This window comes from Elephantulus edwardii, unplaced genomic scaffold, assembly GCF_000299155.1.
Source record: "Elephantulus edwardii isolate Elephantulus edwardi_28Jun2011 unplaced genomic scaffold, EleEdw1.0 scaffold00012, whole genome shotgun sequence".
In the NCBI taxonomy this organism is placed as follows: domain Eukaryota; kingdom Metazoa; phylum Chordata; class Mammalia; order Macroscelidea; family Macroscelididae; genus Elephantulus; species Elephantulus edwardii.
In genome coordinates this window covers 32,346,744-32,360,705 of record NW_006399762.1, presented here as the reverse complement: position 1 = coordinate 32,360,705, position 13,962 = coordinate 32,346,744, and the positions used below count along the sequence as shown (strand labels likewise).

General features: G+C 38.9%; 1 pseudogene; it reads left to right on the top strand.

Moving 5' to 3' along the window:
- Positions 1 to 11,441: 11,441 nt before the first annotated feature.
- LOC102851610 lies at positions 11,442 to 11,972 on the top strand (annotated as a pseudogene).
- Positions 11,973 to 13,962: the final 1,990 nt, after the last annotated feature.

Below are 13,962 nucleotides of genomic sequence, written 5' to 3'. Positions count from 1 at the left end.
TGAATGTGGAAACTATCAAACAATATCATTAATATATTAAACTGATATTTACATACGGTCATATAAAGAAAGTCATACCTAGTTGGTTTAGCAGCTATAATAATTTTTCTTAGATTAGAGGAATATAAAACACTGAGGTCAACTTAAATGACTCCTTTCTGATGTCTTTATATGTATACTTATAAAAAATTTCTTTACAATACCTGATTTAAAAACTCTTAAATTCTAGTTGAAAATGACTGGTTTACTAGAAAATATGCTTTAAGTCTAAATAATTATCACCAAGAAAAAGGTTTTAAGCATTTCTTTTTAATTTTATTTTTAAAATACACTTAAATACTCCTGAGAGGTCCCTCACAGCTGACTTTCCCAATGCAATTCATCCCCTGATTTCCTGACTGCTGTTACCAAGAGTGTTGACTGTGGAACTAAGTAAACAAAAACTGTTAACTATCTCAATCTCTTCACCATCCATACTGATGCTGCCAATTGGCCCAGTGGTGAGAATCTTTGTTTTATTGATATTGAGCTTCAATCCATATTGAAGACTGCAGTCCTTGACCTTTTGCAGCAAGTGCTTCATGTCCTCTTCAATTTCAGCAAGCAGGGTTGTGTCGTCTACATAAAGTAGGTTGTTGATGATTCTTCCACCAATACTGATGCCACATTCCTCATGCAGTCCAGTGTCTCAGATGATCTGTTCTGCATACAGATTGAAAAGGTATGGAGACAAAATACATCCCTGATGAACCCCCTTCTTGATTTTGAACCATCCAGTGTCTCCCTGCTTTGTTTTGACGACTGCCTCTTGGTCCAAGTATAGGTTTCACATTAGCACAATCAAATGTTCTGCGATTCCCATTCTTCTCAGAGTCAGCCATAGCTTGTTGTGATCCACACAGTCAAAAGCTTTTGCATAGTCGATGAAGCACAGATAGACATTTTTCTGGTATTCTCTGCTTTCTGCCAAGATCCATCTAACATTAGCTATAATATACTGAATATATACTGAAGAGCAACGACATCAGGCTGGAGACAAAGGTGCTCCTGATCCAGGCTATAGTCTTTGCAATTACATGCTGTGCATCAGAGAGCTGGACAGTCAATAGGGATGAGAGGAAGAGAATTGATGCCTTTGAGCTGTGGTAATAGAGAAGAGTGTTGAATACCATGGACTGCTAAGAGAACAAACAGGTTTGTCCTGGAGAGAGTGAAGCTGGAATGCTCCTTGGAGTCAAGGATTCTGAAGCTTCCTCTGACATACTTTGGGCATGTTGCAAGGAGGGACTGGTCCTTGGAGAGGGATATCATGTTTAGGAGAATGGAGGGACGGCGCAGGAGAGGAAGACCCTCAATGAGATGAATCGATTCTGTGAGTGGAGTGGTGGGAATGAGTGTGTCTGAGATGGTGAGGTTGGCACAGGATAGAAAGGCATTTTAGGGCTCATGTACATAGGGCCGCTATGAGTCGCAAGCGACTCGATGACACATAACAACAAGAACAACACTTAAATAAATAAAAGTATCTCCTTTGCTCCCGGGTTTCGATGTGTTTTTCACTGTTTGTATTTCAGACTGAAGGACAGTTCCTCAAATAATGCAAAATGTTTAAAATACTTCCATGAATTTAGTGATGAAAATCCAAAATATAAAGTCAAGTTTACGTGGATAACCCTCTGTTATTATAGATAACAAGGATTTCATTTTACTTGAGTCCATAATAAAGAATCATGGAAGTCAATAAATCATTGTACTGAATTTTAGTCATAAAAGACCTGCTTCCCCTCCAAAAGAAAGTCTTGGCACAAATGACTTCATGGCTGAATTTTACCAAACATTCAGAGAAGATCTATCTCCAATTTTTTCCTTAAATTATTTCACAAAATAGACAAAGAAAGAACACTCATAGAGTTATTATATGAAGTAAGTATAACTCTAATATCCAAACCAGGTAAAGACATTATAAGAAAAAAAGAAAACTACAGACCAATATATCTCATGACTACAGATGCAAAAATCCATACCATAATCCTGACCAATGGTACGTTAAAAAAAAAAAAGAATTAGTTATAGCAGGTATGTAAGAATGGCTCAACATAAGAAAAACTATCAATGTAATTCATCACATTAACAAAACAAAGAACAAGAACCACAGATCCTATCAATTAATACACAAAAGACCATTGCCAAAACCCAACACTCCCACCTGATTAAGACCCTCAGTAAAATAGGAATAGAAGGAAATTTCTACATGGTAGTTAAAAGTATATGCACAAAACCAATAAGGGGTAAAATGTGCAACAACGAATGAATGAAAATCTAACTTCTGTAAACTTTTGTTAAAATGACAATTAAAATAAACAATTTTATGGAAAACCCCCATTATTCTCAGTGGAGAAAGACTAAAACATTACACATAGTTTGAGCAAGCAGCAGGAGCTAGTCTCTGAAGAAATACATCATAGGTGGCAAAGTAGGGAGTTAATGAGCAAAGGAAAGCCTTCTACAAAATGGATTGACAATGACTACAACAATGAGTTCAAGAATAGCCGTGATTATAAGGATGATAAAGAATTGGGCAATGTTTCATTCTGCTGTATAAGGGAGTCACTATGAGTCGAGAAACCTATCCCTAGACCAAGAGGCTACTGTGGAAATAGAGTAAAGGAAAAAGGCATAACTTAAAATCAGGAAACGTGTGCATTAGGGTTGTATCCTTTTCCCATACCTATTCAATCTGTATGCTGAGCAAATTATTCTAGAGGCTGGACAGTATGAAGAAAAACCATGTCATCAGGATTGGAGGAAGACTCAAAGACCTTCCTTATACAGATGACAAAATCTTACTTGCTAAAAGTGAGGAGAACTTGTAGCATTTGTAGCAAAAGGCTGAACACTCCAGCCTTGAATATGACTCGCATCTCAATTTTGAGAAAACAAAGATCTTTACCTTGAACCAACAGGTAACATCATAGTAGAGAAAAGATTGAGACTGTCAATGACTTCATCTTACCTAGATCCACACAGATACCAACAATCAGGAGATCAGGAGATATATTGTATTGGGAAAGTCTGTAGTCAGAGATCTCTCCAAATTATTGAGGAGCAATAATGTAAGTTTGTGGACTAATAGACCATGGTCTTTTTAGTCACTTGCTAGGCGTCATCAGAACAGAGCAAGGAAACACGGCATGGTTCAAAATTTGGAAGGGTATACACCAGGGATATGTCCTATCTCCATAGCTTTTCATTCTATGTGCAGAACAGATTATCCGGAAGGCTCGACTGTATGAGGAGAAATGTAACATCAGGACTGGAGGAAGATTCATCAACAATCTGCATTATGATGATAGTACAGCCCTGCTTGCTGAAACTGAGGAGGCTCTGAAGAGCTTGCTGCAGAAGGTCAAAGATTGCAGCCTTAAGTATGGATTGAGGCTCAATATCAAGAAAACAAAGATTCTCACCACTGGGCCAGTTGGCAGCATCATGATAGATGATGAAGAGATTGAAATTGTTAACAGCTTTAGTTTGCTTGGCTCCACAATCAACACTCTTGGCACCAGTAACCAGGAAGTTAAAAGGTGTATTGCAATGGGAAACTCTGCTGTTAGAGACCTCCCCAAAGTACTGAAGAGCAATGAAGTCACTCTGGATACTAAGGTGCACCTGATAGAGGCCACAGTCTTTGTAATCACTTGTTATGCATTAAAGAGCTGGAAAATGACTAGGGATGATAGAAGAAGAATTGATATCTTTGTGCTGTGGTCTAGGAGAAGAGTATTGAATATACTATGTACTGCTAAGAAAACAAACAGGTTCACCCTAGAGAAGGTGAAATCAGGCTGCTCCTTGGAGGCAAGGATTCTGAATTTTGTCTGACATACTTTGGACATGTTGTAAGGAGGGACCAGTCCCTGGAAAGGGCTGTCAAGCTTGGGAGGGTGAAGGGACAGCACAGGAAAGAAGATCCTCTATGAGGTGGATTGATTCAGTGTCTGGGGTAATAGGGGTAGGTTTGTCAGAGACAGTGAGATTGGCACATAATAGAGCAGGGTTTAGGGCTGTTGTACATGTGGTCTCTGTGAGTTGCAGGTGACTCAATGGCATATAACAACAATAGTAAATATGTTGTTGAGAGCTTGGTGACAAGGATGACAGAAGAACTGATGTTTTTGAACTATGCTGTTGGATAAGAATGCTGAATATCCTATGAACTGCCAAAAGAACAAACAAGTATGTCTTGGAGAAGGTGCAATCAAAGTGCTCCTTGAAGGCAAAGATTATAAAGTTTTGTCTCACATACTTTGGACGTATTGTTCTGAAAGGCAACTCTTTGGAAAAAACATTGTTCTTTGGAAGGTGCAGGGACGGCAAAAGGGAAGAAAACACTCGACTAGATGGGTTGACATGGTGACTGTGGCAATAGGGTGTGAGTGTGTCAGACATTGTGACAATGGCACAGAATAGAACAGGGGAGGCTGTCTGTAAGATCACTATGAGTCATATTTGACTCGATGGCACCTAACAACATGAGTCAAGGGCCAATTCAATAACACCTAACAAAAACAGTAACAATTTTGCTCTAACGTTTTCATATTTTAATTTTATCTAATTGCTAAGCAAAAGTTTCAAAGCCTTTAGACAAGTTTGTTGTTCAACTTTAAAAAATCTTCATTTTTTTTAGAAACAAAAACCAGCAAAGGACAGGTGTCATGGATAGCAATTGCTTCTAACAGTTTCACTGACTTCACTCATTTTAATAAACCCAATAGTCAATTTTCTGTACTCATTTTACTAGCTTTCTCAATAGCCTTAATGATGTTGATAATTTCTGTCTTCTGGTTCAGTAATATCCACCTCTGGTTTACAGGATATTCACTGGCTGACTAATACCAATCTTTGGTTTTGCCTTCTCCTCATCAGCTAAACTCTAAATTCTAACTTCTGAACTGTTCTTCAGAGTTTGGTCTTGGAGTTGTTCTCCGTTGGATCTACTTGTTTAATGGTCTCATAAAGTTTCTTAACTTTGAGTTTCATCACAAACTGATGACTTCCAGATTACTTCAAACACAGCAAGTCCAAAGAAAACTTATTTTACTGTACCTAATAAACTATTTTACTTTTGTAGATACTGCTAATAGTTAAATGTTCATCAGCTAACTTAAAGATTTTTAGTTTTAATTTACCCAGAGGGGCTTTAAAAGAAAGACCTAGTGATCTGTGTCAGATAAATTAGTCATTGAAAAATGAGTGGAGAAAATTCTACTCTGACACATTCTGAATCTAAGTTTGCTTTGATTTATTTTTTGCCACCTGATTTTTCGGTTTTTTTCCATGCTGTTGTATGCCATTATTTCAATCATGACTTTCAGAGACAATAGATTAGAGACTAGAATTGTACCATCAAATTTACTAGTCAGCAGTATTTATGGGTTATAGTGTGCAATCTTTATGGAACAGTAAATAGATAGGGAACTGCTAGAAGTTCAAGCAGAGTTTTAGAATTCATGTGTTGCTATGATTCAATAATGAATTACAGAAAAAGTCTATGAGAGAGTAGAACTTTACTACTGAGTTTCCTAGACTGGAAGGAATACTTAGAGTCACTGTATCAAAAATAATTGGACGATATGTGAATAGCTCAGGAAGTAGCATAAGATTAAGAAACAATGATAATGAAGGAAGAAGGCTAAGCAGCACAGAAGGCCTCAACAAAAATAAGACCCCAGGAATCAGTAGGATACCAGTTGTCATGCTTCAAATAACAAACGCAGCCTAAACATGCTCACCAGTTTGTGGCAGCAAATTTGGAAGACAGTTACCAGGACAGCTTACTGGAAAAGCTCCATATTTGTCCCCAGTTCCAAAAAAGGTGATCCAACAGAATTTGGAAATTTTCACACTATATCGTTAATATCACACAAAAGTAAAATTTTGCTGAAATCATCCAAAGACGGTGAGAACAGTACATTAATGGAGAACTTCCAAAAGTTCAAACTGGGTTTAGAAGAGGCTGTGGCAACAGGGATATTATTGCTGGTGTCAGATAGATGTTGGCAGAAAGCAGAGAATAACAGAAGAGCATCTATTTGTGTTTTATTGATTGTGCAAAGGCATTTCACTGTGGCTAACATTGAAAAGAATAGGAATCCTACTATACTTAATTGTGCTGATATGAAACTTATACTTAGATTACATAGTTGTGTGAACAAAGTAAGTAAATACTGCATGGTTTAAAATTAGGAAGAATGTGTGTCAGCATTGTATCTTCTCTTTATACCTATTCAATCTGCATGTTGAGCAAATCATTTGAGTAGTTGGACTCTATTTAGAAAAATGGCATTAGTAAAGGGGGAAGACTCATCAACAACCTGCCTTATGCCAGACAATCTTGTTTGCTGAAAATGAGGAGAACTCAAACATTTGCTGCAAGACATCGAAGACTACATGCTTCAATATAGATTATATCCCAACATCAAGAAGACAAAAGTCCGCACCACTGGACCATTAGGCAACATATGATAGATGGAGAAAAGATTGAAATTGGCAACAATTTGATCTTGCTTAGATCCACAATTAGTACCCTTGGCGCAAGTAGTAAACGAATAAAAAGATGTTTAGCATTGAAAAAGACTACTGACCTGTTCCATAAAGACTATAGATTAGGAATCTGTAAAGATTACAGTCACTCCTTCATTCAATTCCCTCACTTCTCTGTGTTCCTTGGATTCAGTGTTTGCTGGAAGGTCTTGCAGAGAATCAGACCAAACAAAGAAATGGCTCATATGACTGTAAGTAGGTACGTAAGTAGCTTTTACAGAGACTGGTTGTTGTAAACTGCCAATTGCAGTGTAGCTAGAAAGTAGGTATCCCAAAAAGAGAGAGAGGGAACAGTTTTATCTGACCTATACAAACTTCACAAATGGGAAAAACAGTCACAACACAAAACCAGGTCAGACATGTCTCCCATGCTGCACCACCTCTTTCTACTCATCCCAACAGCAATCCTAATGCTATTATGGATCTGAAGTCTGGTGCAATAGCTCATAGACCACACAGGCCATATGAGGAAGTCAACAGGCTATATGTAATTCAGGTTGACGAAAGATATAATCACTCACTCAGAAAATCTTCTAAAATGTGCTCTCAGGATCTGAGCCTTGAGCCTTGTGGTTTTAGGCTAGTATTCCAGAGTTTTCAATCCTTTCAAGAATGTTTCTCCTCAACCCTGTCCACCGCAGTTGTCCAACAAATTTGGGCAAAGGCCCTTAATAATTCCAAGGTCAGCTCCATCTCAAGTTTGTTCTCTGGTCCTCTGCTTCAACCATGGATGCTGCTGCTGTTCTAAGTCTATCTGGCATAAGAATCCCTGCCCCCAAAGGACAAACTCTGCATGGCTGCTTCTCCTTTGCTGATGGCTAGATTCTCCCCTTGCACTTGTTGATCAACTCGATTTAATGGTCAGGTTACCCAATCCCCTTGTGGATAGAGAAACATGTCCTATCCTATTTACATATTTTTGCCCATTCATGTGTCAAAGTCAGAAAAAGGCTAGGGAAGCCATTTTGAACAATAACACCACAAGCTTAAATAAAGCTTCTAGTAGGGTTGGGCTTGTATCTCAATCTAATTCTCTTTACTTAATACAATAAATACTTCAGCACAAAATAAACTGTTAATCATTGGTGAAGAATGCCATTTTGAATAATAAATCTTTGACAACGCAGTTATAAAGGAGCTTTGTGTTAGTGAAAGAATGGGAGGTCTGGTGGCCTAGTGGTAAGAAGCTCCAGGGGCTGGACTTTATGAGGAGGAATGTGGCATCAGGACTGTAGGAAGGCTCATAAAAAAACTATGTTATAGAGATGATATGACCTTACTAGAAACTAAAGAGGACCTGAAGCGTTTGCTGAGGAAGGTTGAGGACTGCAGTCTTCAGTATGGATGGAAGCTCAACATCAAGAAGACAAAGATTTTTGCCATTGGACCAATTCACAGCACCATGGAGAAGATGGAGAAGAGATTGAGACTTAACAATTTTAGCTTGCATGGCTCCACAATCAAAACTCTTGGCACCGGCAGTCAGGAAATCAAAAGATTAATTGATCTGGAGAAGGCTGCTGTAAGGGACCTCTCCAAAGTGATCAAGAGCAATGAGCCAGTCTGGAGAATAAGTATGCTTGATTCAGACCATGATCTTCAGAATTACTTGCTATGTATCAGAGAGATAGGCAATGGCTAAAGTTGACAGAAGAAGAATTGATGCCTTTGAGTTGTGTTCATGGAGAAGAGTCTTGAACATACCATGGACTGCCAAGAAGGCAAACATGTTTATTCTAGAGAGGGTTAAGAGACTCCTTGGAGGCAAACATTTGTTAATTTTCATTTTATATTGGTTTGCTTGCAAAGTTCATATACATAATATTTCACACTAGTCTTCATTCATACCGTGTTTCATACAATAGATTCCTATGCATTATGTTTTATAAAATTAATCACCATTGGACTGTGTATATCATTATCCTGTCTTTTGAGGTCCCACTCTGAATCTTTCCCATTTCCTTTATTTTCTCCTTCCACTCACCAAATTGTGCAACCCTGAAGTTTTGGCCTGCTCATCCTCACCTCTCTGCTCCCACCCATCCTCCCTTGGGTCCTCATACATATTTTACTAGTTATTCTTCTCTTTTTTACAACAATGGCTTTATGCAGTATTGTCCTTATGATACTGAGATAGTTCACCCAACTTAATGCTCTCCAGTCTCTCTCAAATTGTATAGTACTTTTTGAAATTGTTGCTCCAGAGTCCTGCATAGTATTCCATTGTGAATGTACCACAATTTCTCAATCCATACAGTTGTGGCTGAACATTTAGCTTGTCTCTGTGTTCTTGTGATGGTGAATAACATTGCTATGACCATTGATGCTATGAACAAGCATTCCATTTGTGTCTCAGTTTTAATTTCCGTGGGGTATATTCATAGTTGTGGAATAGCTGGGTCATACAGAGTTTCTATGTTCAACTTCTTAAGGAAACCTCAAACTGTCTTCCAGAATGGTTGCGCCATTTTACAATCCCACCTACAGAGTTCCCATATCTCTACATCCTCTCCAACATTTACTGTTTGCTGCCCTGATGAACTATGCCACTGATACTGGAGTGAGATGGTGTCTCATTGTGACTTTAATTTGCATTTATTGTATTGCCTGTGATTTTGAGCATTTCTTCATATGTGCATTGTCCATCCAAATGTATTCCTCTGAAAAAGAGCCTTTTTTATGTCTTTTGCGCATTTTGTAATTGGGTTAACAATATTTTTCTTCTGTAGGCCCTGCAGTAATCTGTAAAATTTTGTTAGGAGACCCTTATCTGAGATGGTATTGTCAAATATTTTTCCCCAGTCAGTAGGTTTTCTTTGCACTCTATTGGGAAAAGTTTTTGATGAGCACAGGGTATTAATCTTTAAAAGGTTCCAGTAATCAATCTTGTCCTCTCCAGATTGTGGAGGCAAGGATTTTGAGGCTCTCTCTCACATATTTTCAGCATGTGGCCAGAAAAGACCAGTCCTTAGAGAAGGACATCATAATTGGAAGAGTGGAGGGATGGTAGAGGTCAGGAAGATCACAGATGAGATGAGTTGAACAATAACTAGGTTAATGAGAATTAGCTGTGTTGGAGACAGTGAGAGTGCCTAAGGTTAGACCAGAGTTCAGTGCCATTGTACATAGGGTTGCTATGAGTAGGAATGGTATATAACAACAACTATGTTAGTAGACGTCATTATATGCCATTTTTACAAAATATTGCTTAATTGACTCAAATAATCATATTGCTGCTGTTGCTTGCTAAAGATTTAATCTACAATATAAAAGGCCTTCAAAAACCCTGTGTACAACAGAGCACACAAAAAGTAGAATAACAGATAAGGTAATTGAGGCTGAGCCCTCAAATTTCAAAATAAAAAGAAAGAGGAACAGGTATAAGCAGAAACTAGTAATTGGAAGGTGGAATGTGAGAAGCATGAGTGGAGGAATACTGGACATCTTTAAGAAAGAAAAGGAACATATAAATATTGACATATTAGGTATTAGTGAAATGAGATGGATTGACATGGGATCTTTTAATCAGACAATCTTATGATCTACTACACTGGATATAAAAAGGTGATGAAAACAATTGGGTCACTTTCATAGTTAAAAATGTTGTTTTTAGGTCCATCTTGAAATATAATGTTGTGAGTGATAGCATAATATTCATACATACACAAGGAAGTCGAGTGAATCCAATTATCATTCAAATTTATACACCAAAACCCGGAACCAAAAAGGAGGAAATAGATGCAGTCTACAAACTTTTGCAGCCAGATGTCAATCGAACATGCAACTAAGATGCATTATTAATCTGGAATGCAAAAGTTGGGAACCAGGAAGAAGGATCAGTAGTTGGAAAATATAGACTTGGTGACAGAAATGAGGCTAGGGATAAAATGATAGATATAAGCATAATAAATGATTTATTCATAGCAAATACCTTTTATAAAGAGCATAAATGCAGGCTATACACATGGATTTTACCTGATGGTATGCATAGACATCAGATCAATTATATCTGTGGAAGGAATTGTTGGAGCTTCAATATTAGCTATGAAAACTAGGCCAGGTGCTGATTGTGGAACAGACCATCAACTACTAACATGCAAGTTCAAATTAAAGCTTAAGAAGGTTAAATCAAACCCACAGAAATAAAAATTTGACCTTGGGTCTGTCCCACCTAAATACAAAAAACAACTCAGAAACAGGTTTGAGGCCTTGAACACTAATGAAGACCAGATAAATTATGGGAGGATATCAAGACTATCATTCACAAAGAATATAAAAATGCATTATAAAGACAGAAGAAAAAAAATACTAAAAATGGTGTCAGAAGAGACTCTGAATATTGCACAAGAAAGCTGAGAAGCCAAAGCAAAGGGAATAAATCAAGAAGTTAAGTAGCTAAATAGAAGATTTCAAAGGGCAGCGCAGAAAGACAACACAAAGTTTTATTATGAAATAAGCGAAGAACTGAAGTCCAAACCTCAAAAGGGCCAAATTTGCCCAGGATTTCTTAAGCTGAAGGAACTGAAGAGCAAATTAAAGCTATGAGTTGCAATACTTAAGGATGCTACAGGGAGAATATGGAATGATCCAGGAAGTACTAAAAGAAGATCTAAAGAGTAAACAGAGTCATTGTACCAAAAGGAATTGGCTGACACAGAGTAATTTCAAGAAACAACGTATGATCAAGAGGCAGTGATGATGAAGGAGAAAGCACAGGCTACTCTGAAAGACTTGGGAAAAAATAAAGCCCCAGTAATAATGGTATATCAATGGATGTATTTCAACAAAAAGATGCACCCTAGCCTTTTGCAGGTCGTGGCGAGCGCCGAGAGATCGCTATGGAAGCTTCAGGAACACTTCGTGAATACAAGGTGGTGGGGCGCTGCCTGCCCACCCCTAGGTGTCGGACTCCGCCACTTTACCGCATGAGCATCTTCACCCCCAAACATGTCATTGCCAAGTCCCGCTTCTGGTACTTTGTGTCACAGCTGAAGAAGATGAAGAAGTCTTCTGGGGAAATTGTATACTGTGGACAAGTGTTCGAGAAGTCCCCCTTGCGTGTGAAGAAATTTGGCATCTGGCTGCGCTACGACTCCCACAGTGGGACCCACAATATGTACCGAGAATACCAGGACCTGACCACCGCAGGAGGTGTCACCCAGTGCTACCGCGACATGGGCGCTCGGCATCGTGCCAGGGCCCACTCTATCCAGATCATGAAGTAGGAGGAGATCGCAGCCAACAAGTGCCGCAGACCTGCAGTCAAGCAGTTCCATGACTCCAAGATCAAGTTCCCACTGCCCCACTGGGTCCTACGTCGCCAGCACAAGCCACGGTTCACCACCAAGCGGCCCAACACCTTCTTCTAGGCACAGCCCCTCTGCCTCATCCCAGTCTTCCCAATAAAACGCCTTGGGGATTGACGCTGGGTAAAAAAAAAAAAAAAAAAAAAAAAGAATAGAAAAAAAAGATACACCCTAGAAAGGATTGTGCCAAGAAATCTGGAGGACAACTACCTGGGCAACTCATTGGAATTTCAAAAAAAGTGAGTTGACAGTGTGGAAATTATTAAACAACATCATTAATATTATATGCAAGCAAAATTCTATTGAAGATTATCCAGAAATTACTGGAACAGTACGTTGATAGAGAACTACCAGAAATACAAGCTGGGTTTAGAAGAAGCCATGTTGTTGTTGTTGTTATGTGCCGTCGAGTGGTTTGTGATTCATAGCGACCCTACATACAGCAGCCCTAAATCCTGCTCTATCCTGTGCCAATCGCATTGCCTCTGACACACCCATCCTGATTACCCCAGTCACTGAATCAATCCACCTCATAGGAGGGTCTTCCCCTCCTGCGCTGTTCCTCTACCCTACCAAGCATGGTGTCCCTCTCCAAGGACCTGTTTCTTCTTACAACATGTCCAAAGTATGTCAGACGAAGCCCCAGAATTCTTACCTCCAAGGAGTAGCCTGGTTTAACCCTCTCTAGGATGAATCTGTTTGTTTTCTTGGTGGTCCATGGTACATTCAATCCTCTTCTCCAGCACCACAGCTCATGGGAAGAGAAATTATCTCCAATGCCAGGTGGATCCTGGTAGAAAGCATAGAGTACTAGAGAGATATCTATATGTGTTTCATTGACTATGTAAAAACATTTGACTGTGTGAATCACAACAAATTGTGGCTGACCTTTAGGAGAATGGGAATACCAGAACACTTAATTATGCTTATATGAAACCTATACTTGGACCAGGAATTTAGTCCTCAGAACAGGGCAAGGAAACACTGCATCGTTCAAAATCATGAAGGAAGTTCTCCAGGGATGCATCCTTTCTCCATACCTTTTTAATCTATACACAGAACAGATCCTCTGGGATGCTCGGCTCTATGAAGAGGAATGTGGATTCAAGGAAGATGCATCAACAACCTACATTATGCAGATGACACAACCTTGTTTGCTGAACCTGTGGACGACCTGAAGTACTTGCTGCAGAAGGTCATGGACTTTGATCTTCAATATGGATTGAAGCTCAACATCAAGAAAACAAAGATTCTCACCACTAGGCCAATTGGTAGGACCATGGCAAATGGAAAAGAAAATGAGATTGTTAACAGTTACAACTTGTTTGGCTCCACAGTCAAAACTCTTAGCACTAGCAATCCAGAAATTAAAACAACAACAACAACAACAAAAAAAAAAAACCAAACAAACCAAACCCAAACCCACAAAACAACAAACAGACTTTCTTATATAAATCTGTTGTCAAGGACCTTTCCCAAGTATTGAGAAGCAACAATGTCAGTCTAGAAACTAGGGTGTGCCTGATCCAGGCCATGGTCTTCACAATTACTTGCTATGCATCAGAGAGCTGGACAATGATTAAGAATGACAGAAGTATTGATGCTTTTGAACTGTAAAGCTGGAGAAGAGTCTTAAACATACCATGGACCACCAAGAAAACAAATAGTTCTGTCTTGGAGAGGGTGAAAACAAGTTTCTCTTTGGAGGCTAGGATTTTAAAGCTTTGTCTCACATCCTTTGGGCTTGTGGCCGGGAGGGACTGATCCTAGGATCATCATGGTCAGAAGGGTGGAAGGACACCACAAGAGAGGAAGTCCTCGGATGAGATGGATTGATACAGTAACTAGGGTAATAGATAAATCAGTATCAGTGAGACTAGCTCAGGACAGGGAAGGCTTCAGAGCTTCTGTATATAGCGTCACTATGATTTGCAAATGACTTGATGACACAAAATAAGAAGGAGAACAACAACATTGCCTAACATGGAGTAAACGTATAACTAAACATAAGATTTTATTTCATTTCTCAATAAAATTTATTAATCATCTGCTC